Below are 14,946 nucleotides of genomic sequence, written 5' to 3'. Positions count from 1 at the left end.
TCATATCTTTGAAGACAGGGCATCAGGAAAGGTAGGATGGCCTTGAACCCTCCTACCTGTAGCTTTTTCTCTCTCCACCTTCTAAATGCTGGTGTTATAGGCATGGGCCACCGTTTTCAGCTCTGATACTCCTTAGTATCTCTATATACTTTTAAACATGCCTGTACTTTTTGTATTTCTTTAATTAATTCTTTTTAGATTTAAATGACATCTGCTGATTTTTAGCCATTGACAAGAAAGACACCAGCTATAGTGTTGCACACTCAGAACACTTTATATTGCATCCTAATTTTTTTTGCTAGTCATTTTAGTTTTATGCTTTAATAACATTATACTTTATGTTTGAGTCTGTAATTCCAATCTTTGCATTTTGGATTTTGTTCTCTAGCTGAATACATCTGGTGCTCACAATCAATCCCTTTAGTATTTTATCTACAGTCATTTCATGGTTGCTTGGACTGTTCCTTTTAGTAGTTCTTTCAGAAGGGGTCATGGTGAGATCGTTGCCAGAGAGCCTATATAGGTAGACTATTCACTTCCTGCTTTAAAACTTTAGGAGTGGCTTGACTGACTGGTTGCCAAACCGGCAAATCCCACAGCACTGGGAAACACATTATTCCCAAGGACTTTCTTCATTGTTGGATATCTCAGTTGCTACTGTTTTTTTTTTAAGTTTTGACAAAATTCATCTTTTTGAAAATTTCTAACAGTTTCTTCAGATAAAGCCTGTACAGTAGTTCCCTTCTCAAAAAAAAAAAGGGGGGGGGCAATAAGTCACAGAAGAAAACTTCTTAAGAGCAGCATAACTCCAGCCTCATGGTCTTAACATTCTGTTCAGTTAATTCAGGTCACCCACCATCCCTGCCATCCCTGCACACTCCCCAACAGCCTTCTCTTGACTCATGTAGAGTTGCCATTTAGGGATGGAGTGGGCTGCTGGATACCCAATGCACAGCATAATAGGCTGAAGAAACTGAATGGGTAGAAACTGAGAGAGATAAAGAGGTTTTTTTGTGATTAAACCACTACTAGCAAACCATCATGTTTTGGAATCCAGTGACTTCCATGAAAGGATTCTTTCCACTTCATTTTCCCTCCAGAAATGCAAAGATCAGAAGTGTTTCACCACACTTATGAGGATTCAGCAGATGCCTGACACACGGAAGAGCTCACATAGTCTGATAGCTGTAGCTACTTTCCACATTCTAGCTTTGAAATGACACACAGGTAGCTGGATTATGACCTTCAGTGGGTTTGTTGTAAACATGTACACTGCTGTTTTAATTTCCTGTTTCTTTTTAAAAAGACATTTATGTTTTATTTTTTAGTTATGTGTCTGTGCACATGGATGTGGGTGCTTAGGGAGGACGGAGGTGTCAGATCTCCTAGAACTGGAGTTCTATATGGCTGTGAGCCATCTGATATAGGTGTTGGGTAGGAGTCAAACAACACCATCATTTTGAAATATCACTAGCTTATGCTGAAGATATAGGCCAGATTCTCTGTTTAATGCACCAATTTGGCCTCAAAAATCTATTAACAATATTGCCATTAAACTAAGGAGATAATTACTTTGGATACATATGGAGTGTACAAAATCCTAGGCCCACTGCAGCTGGTAATAATGGCGATGCTAGCCATGTGTTACGAGAGACTTAAGAACAAAGACATCAACACCATTGCAGCACACACACATACACACACACACATAATTGTCCTCCAAATGGAAGAATTGATACAGTTAGCAAATTCCTGAAAGCATGTTGGAGTAATCCAATACAGACAATAAGAAACATTTCCAAGGTATTGGGAGATAGAACTTGAAATTAGTAGTATTTAATGAAAAGGGAAGCTACCGGAATTCTCTTCTGTAGGATACCACAGATGAAAAAATTACATCTATAAATTACTTCCATTTAAATATTATTTTCATACTCAAGAAAATGTAGTGTAAGATAAATGACCTCACTGGCAACTTTCATCATATCACTTTTTTCCCTGTACGAGTAGCTTGTGTCTGTGCACCACAGAGCCTGGGAGAGGGCATCAATATATTTGGAACCAGAGTAAGAAACATGTGTTCAACTATGTTTATAGCAGCATTGCTTGTCATAGCCAGGACCTGGAAACAATATAAATGTCCCTTGACTGAAGAAGGGATAAGGAAAATGTGGTACATGTGCACAATGGAGTACTACACAGCAGAGAAAAATAATGACATTTTGAAATTTGCAGGCAAATGGATGGAGCTAGAAAACATCATATTGAGTGAGATAACCCAGATCCAGAAAGACAATTATCATATGTACTTACTCATAAGTGGGTTTTTAAACATAAAGCAAACATAACCAGCCTACAGATCATATTCCCAGAGAACGACAATGAGGACCCTAAGAGAGACATACGTGGATCTAATCTACTTGGGAAGTAGAAAAAGACAAGATCTCTTGAGTAAATTTAGAGCATGGGGTCCATGTGTGGGAGGTCCTTCTGTTTATGTGTTGCTTTAATTGGTTAATGAATAAAGGAACTGCTTTGGGCCCATAGCAGAGCTATAGGGAACAGAGGTAGGCAGGGAAAACAAAACAGAATGCTGGGAGGAAGAAGGCAGAGTTAGAGGGATGCCATGGATCTGCTGCCTGAGATAGATGTGCTGAAACTTTGCTGATATGCTACGACCTCATGGTGATATACAGATTAATAGGAATAATTTAAATGAAGATGTAAAAGTTAACCAATAAGAAGTTCGAGCTAATGGGCCAAGCAGTGTTTTAATTCCATACATTTTCTGTGTGATTATTTTGGTTCTGGGTGGGCCAGGATAAACAAGTAGGCCCTCCTCCTACAGGGACCATGGGAGAGGGTTGAAGGGGAGGGCAAAGGCAGGGAGGGAAGCAGAGAAAAAAGTATAGCTCAATAAAATCAATAAAAATGTTTATTGTTAGAGAAGAATTTGAAATGTAAGCAAAATTCTGTTTTCTCCAAGTTATTCTGCATTTTTCCAAAATTAGTTGTTTTTATAAAACATAAATAAATATTTATGTCTCAGAATCAGGCTCATTTATATGTCCTGAAGCAAAAAGAAACAGGGAAACTTTAAAAGTTTGCAGATACTAGAGTCTGAATTAAACTTGAATAGCATCTTTAAAAAAGAGAGAGAGAGAGAGAGAGAGAGAGAGAGAGAGAGAGAGAGAGAGAGAGAGACTGCTGTGAGCCTCCATCGATGCTGGGAATCAAACTCAGGTCCCTAGGAAACACAGTGAGTGCTCTCAACCACTGAGCAACCTCTTCAGCTCCACCCTCACATTTCATTTTCTTTCTAAAACGTTAATGATTTTTCTAGTCCTTTAAAGTATATTAAAGTTTATGTTAAGGATATATCTTTGAGTAGACCTGGAGATCATTATGCTAAGCAAAAGAAACAGTTTGAAGAACAGACATTGCATGTTTTTCATTTATTAAATCTAGGCTTTTTAAGGCAGAAAAATAGAAGAGGGGCCATTTAGGAAGAGGGAGACTCCGGTGATGTGAGCCAAGACAGGGTGAAGCACGTTAGAGGAGGACCGGATCAAAGTGTGCTACATGCATGTACAGATTGTCACCAGTTAGTCTGTGAAAAATAATGTATGCTAATAACAATACCTCCATTACAAAGGGGTTTTATGTGCCTAGAGAAGCAATAAAACATCACATATAGTTCTGGCAGTTGAGGATAGCTATCAATGTTATTTTGATTAAGTAATTTTTATTCTTTTCAACTATCTCCAGATTAACTTCCATATGAAAAACATTACAACAGGACCATGTCAAAATATATTTTGATAACTTCCTGTATTTACTTATATAGATTATGGATTTTTATGTTAGTAATTTTCCTTTGTACATTTTAATGTCTTTACAACATGGTGAGACCAGTACGTGCATTTTAATAACTTTATATGCCTCCTGGATTTCTTTATTATACACACTCATAATAACATTAACATCCCCAGAGTTCCTTCCATGTTTAAGTCTCATCAATAATCTCTCAGGGCTCTGCCTTTCTACAGTGTTTTCTTAAGTGTAATCCTTGCCTTTCCCACCTTAAACTTTTTTTCACTTATGGGCTGTGAAGGTGAAAGATTATTCTGTCCAAATAAAATTATTGCTTGTTTTAGATCCTTCACGTTCATAATACTGACGTACATTTTTTTTAATTCTCATCCCCTATCCAGAAAGGGTTTCCTAATCCTATCCTTACCCAAGTAACATCATTGCAAAATACTTGGTGAGTTTCTCCTTGGTTAGTCACATGAAACCAGGCCATTGTTTATTGTTCTTCCTATTAGACTCTTATATTCCAAGTGAAAAGGATTGACAGCTAGGGTGGATGAAGGTGGGGGATGGGGGTGGAGAAGGGGTGATGATCCGACTGTAGGTGCTTAGCCTTGCCTCGCTCCTACTAGATTTTATGCCCCTATGATCCCAGCAACTCTGTCATTTACTTTTGCTGCCTATTTGCTGAGCACTGGAGCTGCCTCACTCCAGGCCTGGGACTCTGTGGAAAGTTTTCTTCAGGGACTGTAATTTAAGAACACAGTCTGATAAATATGCCTACGGTGGTAAGGTAATCACCTGAGGACATGGCGCCGTTTGTCCTCCACCTGCTCCTCTGCTAGGCAAAAGGGAAGAAAAGTGTGTTTACTTTTTTTTTTTTTTTTGGTTTTTCGAGACAGGGTTTCTCTGTGGTTTTGGAGCCTGTCCTGGAACTAGCTCTTGTAGACCAGGCTGGTCTCGAACTCACAGAGATCCACCTGCCTCTGCCTCCCAAGTGCTAAGGTGTGCTTTCCTTAAAACTGAAATATGACAGAAAAGTAGTTCTGAAACACTATTATGTAATATTTTTAAATACTGATCAATTCAAAATTTATATTTTAAAATTTTGGGATTTTCATACCATGCAGTACCAACTTTATATTCAGATGGGATAATCTTGAGAACAGTTTCAATCACAAATGCATGTCAAAATAATTATTTTAGTTAATACAATTCTGAAAATAATTAATTTTATCACTTATGAATCACCACCTCTCCATCTGCATATAAATGTGCCCAATTTTTTTTTATGTGTTATACTAATGGGTAACATGGATGCCAGAGGGATGTACTTCTTGATACTTTCTTTTTCTTTTCAGATTTTACGGAGCAGAAATCTAGCAAGTGTGAACGAGCCTAGAGACTGATAGAGAGGAGGAAATGGCAATCATACAGAAATCCAGTCAAAGGCCTTGATTACAGAATTACAAAATTACACTCCTCACTCTGAATACAGTACCGCTAAACCTCCAGGGACTCATCACAACTTTAAATCTGAGTGTGTCCCTAAGGGCCACTTCTGTAGCTGGAATAGAAAAAGCCAGTCTTTTATAATCTTGAAACCACAAATAATAAAAAACAAAGTTGGTAAGTCAAGTGTCAGAGCAGAAATCAATAAAGTGACAGTCACCAAAGACACATGTAACCTGTCATAAAAACATCAAATGATTTATAAAGTTGGCCTGCAAAATAAAAGTAGTATGTGATGTATTAAATAGATCTGCCCTTTTGAAATCATAGGCTGAGTTTTCAAAAGTAAAAAGGTAGAGCCCTCAGTATGTAAGAATGCCTAGTCAACCCTGGAAGGGTTTACCATTTTTTACCTCCTAGGTATTCTATAACTAGAGCCAATGACCCTAATAAATTACAGCATCACAGCAAACAGAGTAGAAGTTCTGAATAGTAAGGGTTGCTCTCATTGTGAAAGAAGGATGCAAATTAGTTCATCATACTGAAATTAAAAGGGAATATTAATGAGAATAATTCAAATTGGGGAGATAAAAAGGAAATGTTAATCTATCAGTTCTGTGCTGAAGTCACTCTTGACTTATTCTTATGACTAAAGAAAACTACATAAAAGTCCAAGTATAACATTAAATTTATAAATGAAATGTAAATGGCTTTTAATTCCAGGAGTGCCACCAAGGGCAAAATGTATCCTGGCTCCTGGAATCTAAGCCTCTGGAATCTGTGCAGGAGCCAGTACTTTAAATACCACTCTCAGAGTCTCTTGTACACATTGGGTGTTAGGCCAACCCTTTGAGGAACTCTGTGAGGGAGAGATTGGGTGGTCCTCTGCACCCTTACCTTCTTGCCCTGTGTGACTTACAGCTGTTCTAAGTCCTACTCCACGTACATCCTAGTTTAGCGGGAAGATTCACGAAAGTGCATATTTGTCTTAAATTTAATTGCTTTTAGTTTGTCTCCTTTCCAATAACAAGCAAGTAACTTTTGATGTAATTAACAGTTGCTCTAGTTTTACTTACCTTCACATCTTCATGCTCATCCAGAAAGTTCTATTCTCATGGAGGAGAGACTTCCAAGAATATGCCAAAGTGGGTGTCAGCTGGTCTTTGAGACTCTTGAAGTAAGCAGCAGAAACCACCAGTCTTAAGCCAGTGGAGCTTGGTTATCTCTAAACAGAGCAGAGAGATAGACACTTGGTCACATGTAATTTGCAATCACCAGGATCTGCCATGAACAAGGTTACTCTCAGTAAACTAATAGTGTTACTAAATTTAAACTTGGACAAGGCTAGTTGCTCCCCGATTTAGCTCAGTTGTCATTTAAAATTTCATGACATTATGAAGTCAATATCACGGATGACTCTAACTCCAGAGGAATCAGTTGGAGTTCCTACTGTGGTAACTGACTATTTTTTAAATCAATGAATTAAGTGGTATATTTACTAAATTTATTTTTGATATGTGAGTGCTAAATTCATACTGAATTTTTCAGCCAAGGTTAATAAGGTCCCTTGGAAACACATCTTTACACAGAGGTCTATAATATCCTGAGAAACATAATGATGGAATATTTTTACTAAATCCCTAAGGAATCACCTAGTAATTTTGTTGTTTTCTTTCACATGGATAATGCTTGCAAAAATAATTAGGCATATACAAGGATAAAAATGCTTTATAGTTCTTAAGTGTGGTACTTTATGTTCTCCTACTTAGGAAAACCAAAATTCTAATGTCTTTGTTGAGTGAATTGAATAGAGGTTAATGAAGATGAATAGAAAAGGAGAATAAAACACTTTCAAAATATGATAATAAACCATGCAAATGTTTTTATAAAGGGGGAAAGAAAGAAAAAAGTATAGGCAAAAGTAAGATCACAAGCAAAGTGACAAGTACACACTATACAGCAAGCCTGGGAGAGCTTGCATGAAAACAGCTCTCATGGAAGAGGTCCCATACCACTCAGCTACCTTCTTTCCCGTGCCTCACAAACAGAAATAAGAGAGATCACATGACCATGTCAGAGACCATTAGCAATGTGAAATATACTGAATAAAGATACTATGAGAACTCTGATTTATTTATTAGTAAAAATAGTCATGATAGGGAGAAAAGACTTGGAGATAGGTAGCCATCCTGTCGCTATAACATGAAACTCAATGAAACTTCAGAGAAGCAAAGATATGGGCACCTATGGATAAGCAGCAGAGCCATTCCTATTAATTTTGGAAAGCTTTTGACTAATATCACTGGGTTTGGGGATGCAAAGATGACTTATAGGTGAAGATCATTTGTTGCTCTTCCACAGGATTCAGGTCCATTCCTAGCACCCACATGATGGCTCATAACTACTGTTAACTCTAGTTCTAGGGCATCTGATGTCCTCTTCAGACCACCTCAGGCACTGAATGCATGTAGTACATAAAAATACTTTCTGGAAAAATATAAATAATTGTATTGATAAAACTAGTAAAAATAAAATAATACACTGGAATTTTTAGTCCTTGTATGGAGAAGCATTTCTGGCAGACAAAATCCTCCCAAAACTGCTAAGCATGTGCTCTGCAGTGACTGTAGTGATGTCTCTTTCCTCACTCCCTATCACATAGTCTATAATTAGGGGAAGGTGTCATTCTGTACAGGAAATTGTGGTGATAGTATAATAAAAAAATATAGGTTAGTAGTTATTCATCTATAATAATAAAACTTGTAGTTATGTTAGATATGTTTTCAAGGTCATACAGAGATATATTTCAGATAGGTTATCTTCAAACACCTCAAGGACCCACAGAATATGCCATTTAAAATGTTTAAATAACATAAGGATTTTTTATGACAGTGAGACTTACTACTCCTGACAGTGTCAATCTACTTCAAGAAAGGGTAATGGTCATCAAAGTACTGCCATACGGAGTTTGCTTTTATTGTGGCAAAGTTAGCCACTGGGCAAAGAAACTGCTGTTGCTTTCACAACTGACACTATGCTGTCCAAACTAGACAAGCAGGGCACCAAAAAAGCAATATTCTAAGCATGTAAGTCAAAGATGGATTCTCCAACCTTGCAGAAGAACCTTGGGTAACTGTCCAAAAAGCCAAATGTTTCTGTCATTTCTGTAGTTTTGGAAGCTGTTTTCTCTATACTCCCTCTATACTCAGGTAATATTATATCCTTCTCAGGTCTCTGATGGAGTTGAAAATCAGGTAGTTATAGTTATAGTTTTCCTTGTTACCTAATTCAAAAAAGAAATTTATAAGAAAGGTATAAAGTATACATGGTTGAGAGATATAAAAGCTTAAATTGTTTATCTAAGAAAATGTTTTGAGGTTAAAAAAATTGGTTGGAATTAGAAATACAAGTTATGATAAAAATGGTGTATATATATATATGATCGATAATAATTTCTCTAAATACAAATGGACTGGACATTGTAAATGTTATTCTTACACAATGATTGTTCTTAGGGTATATAGTTTTACTATATTAGAGTTGAAACTCTTTTTTATTTGGACAGAAAGGAGGAAATGTTGCAAGATATTTGGTAATGCTGTGTAAAGATATGTCACAGTGATCAGTTTAATAAAAAGCTAAATGGTCAATAGCTAGATAGGAGGTATAGGTGGGACTTCCAGATGGAGACAGTACTGGGAAAAAGAAATAAGAAGTCGCCAGCCTGATGCAGAGAAAGCAGGGCATTTAGGAAGAGACACAAAAGCCACAAGCCATGTTGCAATGTGTAGATTAATAGAAATTAATTAATATAAGATGTAAGAGATAGTTAGAAACATGACTAAACTAAGGCTAAGTTTTCATAATTAATAAAATCTCTGCATTGTTATTTCGGAACTGGCTGGTGGGACAAAGAAAGACTTGTTCCACCAGATTGGATTCAAATTCATACTCCTGCTACAGCCTCCCATCAAGAACTATAGGCAAGCTCCATTGCTTTGAACTCCTAGATAATGTGGGTCTGTATTTTCCCCTTCCTCTTTATAATCTGTTCTTTTTCCTTCATTGTCACTTCAACAAGATCTTGTCTGTTGTTTAGTATTTAATATGACTTTTTGCTTCTTTCTCTTTCTATGTTACATTTCCCTCTTGCATTATTTTCTTCTTATAACATCTAGTGTTATCTTTATACTTTATGATTGCTCATTCTTAAACCTTGTGTAGAAACTTTCAGTCCATTGCAAAGGTTCTTGGGATATAGAACAATACTTGATGCAATTTCATGTCCCCTATACCTGTGCTGATATCCAGTCTCTTGCTGGGTACGGTGATGTGCACATGTTATTACAGCACAGTGTCAAGACAATTGTGGAGTTTGAAGCAAGCCTGGGTTGCACAGTGAGATTCTATTTATCTCCAAAACCAAAAGGAATCAAACCACATCACAGCATTATTTCCAAAAATTAAGGACCATTTCTGTTTATCCCAGTTTTAGTGACATAGCTTTCAACAAAGTGCTCAAGAGATAACCAGCTCTCCAGAAATGTAAATCACTCATGAACTGTGTTATCAAGTTTTGCTTTGTGCTTTGAATTCTGGATTACTTATAAGCCTCTTGAAGGTAAGGCTATGTCTGGTATATTTGTTGGTAACTGATAGCAGATGTCATACAAGCAGCAGATTTAAGATGTATGTCATTTGTTGGCATTGATAATACACTGTAGGTCCTTTTTTAAAAGCTGCTTTCTCCTCTCTCACAAATGGCTAGGTTATTACTTCGCTACATTATTAGAAGTAAGCAAGGGGAAGCATTTTGTCAGAAAAAAAGTATGATTCTATGGAAGTATTCTTATGTTGTGTAAGTTCTATAGATTAGTTAGGAAGAATCTGTTTGCATATGAGCAGCCTCTCAAGAAACTTTGGCTAAGTGGAAAAATGTTGGTGCTTTCAAATATGACATAAATAGTATTTAGAACTAGAGGCAAAATTTCCTATTTTTGATCATTAAAAACTCAAGCTTTTCTGAATGGAATTCATTCATTTGGAAAATAGTTCCTATAAATGAGTTCCTAAATATTGAATATTTATCTGAAAAAAGAAATTTAAGTAATTCAAAGGGGGGGTCTACTATCCTATATCACTCTAAATGAAGCAATTGTTTTGTAAGCAGTCAAACATGGGTACTTGTGGAGGAAGCTGACAGGAATGACATAGTATACATGGGAAGATATATGTATATAGGAGGATGGTGCCATGTTTGTGTCCTCAGGGCTCCTGAGTGTATGTAGCATGGCTAGACAGTGTTTCCTGAATGAAAGACAGACAGACTGAATAAGAAATTTGGAGGCAAAGAAATCAAGAAGCCAAGAAATAGAAAAGTAGGCAATGAAAATTTTGTACTTGAACAAAATTCTTAATCCACCAGTCCTGAAGAGCAGTGCTGAAGTTTTCCCAGGCATATTTACTTAGTAACTGCCTTTGAGCTTCTAGAGACTGTTGTTCAGTTCTACATCCTTTCTAGATGGTTCAGAGTATTGCATCTGTTACAAAACTACAGAAAAGGAAGGATGGAAGTGAGGATAGAGAAAGAAGGATGGAAGGGAGGATAGAGAAGGAAAGAAGTCATTCTTCATGAAATGCAGTTTGAGAATGACTACAATGAGTTCTGAAAGAAAAAAAAAAACACAGAGAGCAGTCTGTTTACCCCTTTTATCCAGAGTACCGAGAGGTAGTTCAGAAAGTCAGTGAATCACAACTTAATACTCAATTGTTTCTCAACAAAATAGGTCCCATCAGAGTATTAATCATGCTTTCATTTCTTTTGTGGCTCAGATTCCATAGGAAGGTCAATTCTGCACCATTTACTTTTGCTCTTTGACATATATATATATATTATAGATTCATATTTATGGAATATATGTAATGAGTTTAAGTGAAAGATGAAAGAATAAAGTCTTATACTTTGCCTCCTCATACGTCTGTGTACATGTTTTTCTGATATAGCAAAACTTATTTCAACCTACTGAATCTTCCATTAGCATGGTTTTAAATTTTATTTTCTTATTAAAACTAAAATTGAGTTTGTCTTTTTGCATCAAAAATTGAAGCATGTACTATAATTACAGTGTTAGACTTTGTGTTTCTTTTTTAAATGATTATTTTGTTAAAAGTAGGAGATTTCCAGGCAGTGGTGGAGTACATCTTTAATCTCAGAACTTGGGAGGCAGAGGCAGGCAGATCTCTATGAGGTTGAGGCCAGCCTGGTCTACAAAGAAAGTTTCAGGACAGCTGTTATGCAGAGAAACCCTGCCTCAAAAAAAACAAAAACAAAAACAAAATCAAAAAACAAAACAAAAAAAAGAGCAGGAGATTGTTGACTCATGCTCACTTATGTAGGTGTTCTTCTCAATACTGGCTACTTCTAGTTCACATATATTGAGTACCCTTTGACAACTTCCACTGACAAAAGTGTATTTTTCCCTTATATCTTGAAAACTTCTCAAGGAGGCAGAAATGTAATACTGTAATATTAGAGATAATTAAATGAAAACAATATACACATGGTTACCCCTAGATGATCAGTTTTCTGTGGTTGTGTGGGGGTGGGCGGGTTTTTTGTTTTGTTGTTCTTTTGTTTTGTTTTTGTCAACAGGGGACTGAAGGGTCTGGACACTGGACACTCCCAACATGTACCTAAGGAGATCTGAAAATAAGGTCATTGCAAGATACAGTGGTGGACCATGACTAAAGAAACTCAAATTATCTGACAGCAGAAAAGGGGATAGCTATATATGAGCAGCTGTTAATTACTTAAAAAACCATTCTGATATAGAGCACATAATTCTGTGGAAAGCAATTAGAACCACAGGGACTTTACAACTGAAAGGCGAAAGTCTGAGTCTCTAAGGTTAACCGGGATCCTGTGCACACCTGGAAGCTTGGCAGATGTCTCCTCAAATCTCTCCCTGTCTTGATAGTTTATGCCCCTCCCCTGCCACAGTGCTTATTGTTAGGTGATCCCCCAGTCACAAAGAGGCCTTGTGGAGATGGAGGACTGAAGGATGCTGATGTTCTGGAAACTGTCCTGACTAGGTATGCTACCTATTCACAAGTGCGGTCACAGGTGTCATTTCCTAATGAGTGTAACCAAACTCCTTCAGATTCTCAGAACATGACCATGAAAATCAACACTCTTGACCATAGCAGATTCTGCAAGGACAAACTGTTTATAGTGTCAATTCTAGGTGACCCTGACGGTCTGATCCATCCAGAATATCAATGCAATGCTCCTTGCTCTGGTCCTTTTCTCTTTGTATAAAAAGATGATTGATAAAACACATGCCATTCAAGGACATCTATAGTCTTTGTGTTGCAGTGATAATTATACAAACCACACAGACACACAGAGCTCACAACAGGTAGCACTCACTTTATATAGACACAGAGTTCAACTCTGTGTCCAAAGAGGCTCGTAAGTATTTATTGGGCATACACTGAAGAATTGTGAATGCTTTTAGCTCTGTTCATATTTTGTAGGATAACCAAATAACAAGGAGCTTCCCCTCCCCCCGTTTGTCCCATTGCTTTTGATGAGCCACAGTTGAATGTTTCTCTTTTTATGTGAAGGGAAGGGTCTCTTGAGTCCAGTGACTCTATCTGGACCCCTCTGTACCTCTCCGGCAGCAGTAGAATGTTGGGCGGGGAACAGAAGCTTATAATACATGGTGCTGATCTCTACATAAGGTATTTTGCATGAGTGCAAAAGAGAAAAATGTTGCTAGCCTTTATCTGCTATCAGTTTCATTTATTTCTGGCTCAGGCAAGACAGGAGGTTTGCATTGCTCCCGAGCGTGAGCATGATGCATTTAGATACATTTTCCATTGCTCCACAAGATAAAACATATGCTTTGTAACAATCAGCACTACAATTTTATGCTGAACAGAAATATTTCAGACTTTGATGGGCTTAGCAAATACACACACAGGGAAGATGGATGTCAAAGAACAGGCGAATGTTTAACTGTCTCCATCATTGGTGCTGTTGGCTCTGGGCCCACACTGTTGGTGCTGCTTACTCAGAAAAGTGAATTACACATAGTTATTATGACAACTTTGAAAATAGGTTTATAGAGCTGTGGGAAAAGCTCAGTTATTACGGTGCTTGCTCTGTAACTTCAGGACCTGAGTTTGATCACTAGAACTGACGTCAAAAAAAGTTAAGTGTGTTAGCATGCCCATTTAATTCCAGGACTGGGGAGTTATTAAGGTGGATCATTGAGGTTTACAATGAGACAGCCTGTCTCAAGAAAAAGTGGCTAGCCTCCAAAAGAACAATACCAAAGTGTGTCCTGTGATTTCCATACCCTGTGAATACCCCCCCCACACACACACAGCCACCTGATATGGGCTCCGGGAACTGAACTCCAGTTTTCTGCAAGAGAAGTACATGCTCTTTACTACAGAGCTATTTCTCCAGCCCAGTATAAAATGGATTTATAAAGAATTAAGTTATTTAAATATCTGCCTGTTTCTAAAACTGATGTTATAAATATGTTTTAGAAACCCTAGTAATAACGAAAGACTTCTAATGGGGGCTGAGGATTAAGGAGCAGAAACCACATTTTGGTTTACACTACTGAACAATGTTTCTTTAGTTGACAGAAAAGTAGCTTCCAACTAAGATGCACAGTTGTTTATGCTAATTATTATCCAAGTAATGTTCTGATAAGTCAAGGATGAATCAAAATATGATTATTGGATTATTAGCGATATGTTCTCTGGACTTATGCGGGGGTGGGGTGGGAGCTCACTGAAATCCAGGCTATCTGATGACCTGAAACAACCATATTTTTCCTCAAGTGTTTTTCAGATAACACTTTCAAAACAGTATCAAAGTGGTGGGGTTAAGTTAGAACATTGGATACCTTGCAGCTTTGAATATAACCAGGTTTGAAAAACCCCCATGGACCAGTGTTCTAGTGTGAACCTTGAGACTTTTCCACTGATCTGAGGTAAGTATCTAAAGCTTCAAACTGGGGTAGGTGTTACAAAATCCTTAGCTCCTGAGAGAGTATTGTTCTAGAGTTTGGGTGCAGTTCTGGATTATTGTTGTACCCACAGCCATGTCTGCATGTACATGCCATGTACATGATATGGACTCTCCTTTTCCATCTGAGTAGTTTCCTCAGGAAGACTGATTTTTTAACTAATATATCAGAACCCGGGCAAATTGACTTCAGATCCCTAGTATGAACTGACAGTGATGTCAGAGCAGAACGAAAAACATAGAAACACACACACAAAGCCATGAAAATATCAACTTTCTAAAAAAGTGGTGTTGTCTCTCTTATCAATGTTTAATAACAGAGTTACTGGCTGATCCCTAAAGTTTATAAACTTTCCCACTTTCAACATTATTCAACAGACACAGTCAGACAGCGAGGCTGCAAAGCTCCTAAATAAATAAATAAAAAAGAAAAGTAGCACTAATACAATGAGGAAGCTGCTCCAGGATCATTTCCTGAATGAGAGAAGCTGGTCTTACATACATTTGACCGGTCAAGTGCAATGCTGGTAGCTTTGGCTTTGTTAGAGAAGGATCCAGAATACACTTAATGGTGTTTCTATGCAAAAATTCCATTGTTTTGCCAAGGGGGAGAATGTCTCTACAGATTGGCCTGG

At 37.4% G+C, this 14,946-nt stretch overlaps 1 protein-coding gene across 2 annotated transcripts in view; it reads right to left on the bottom strand.

The window, feature by feature from the left end:
- Positions 1-14,946, bottom strand: part of Hs3st5 (heparan sulfate-glucosamine 3-sulfotransferase 5) — a 274,163-nt gene that overhangs the window by 165,775 nt on the left and 93,442 nt on the right. For both annotated transcript variants that reach the window (XM_026787481.1, XM_026787482.1), the window contains exon 2: positions 6,342-6,490. The gene's annotated coding sequence lies outside the window, so the exon portion shown is untranslated. The remainder of the gene's footprint in view (positions 1-6,341; positions 6,491-14,946) is intronic.

This window comes from Microtus ochrogaster, linkage group LG9, assembly GCF_000317375.1.
Source record: "Microtus ochrogaster isolate Prairie Vole_2 linkage group LG9, MicOch1.0, whole genome shotgun sequence".
Taxonomy (NCBI): domain Eukaryota; kingdom Metazoa; phylum Chordata; class Mammalia; order Rodentia; family Cricetidae; genus Microtus; species Microtus ochrogaster.
This window is presented reverse-complemented; position numbering and strand designations above follow the sequence as displayed.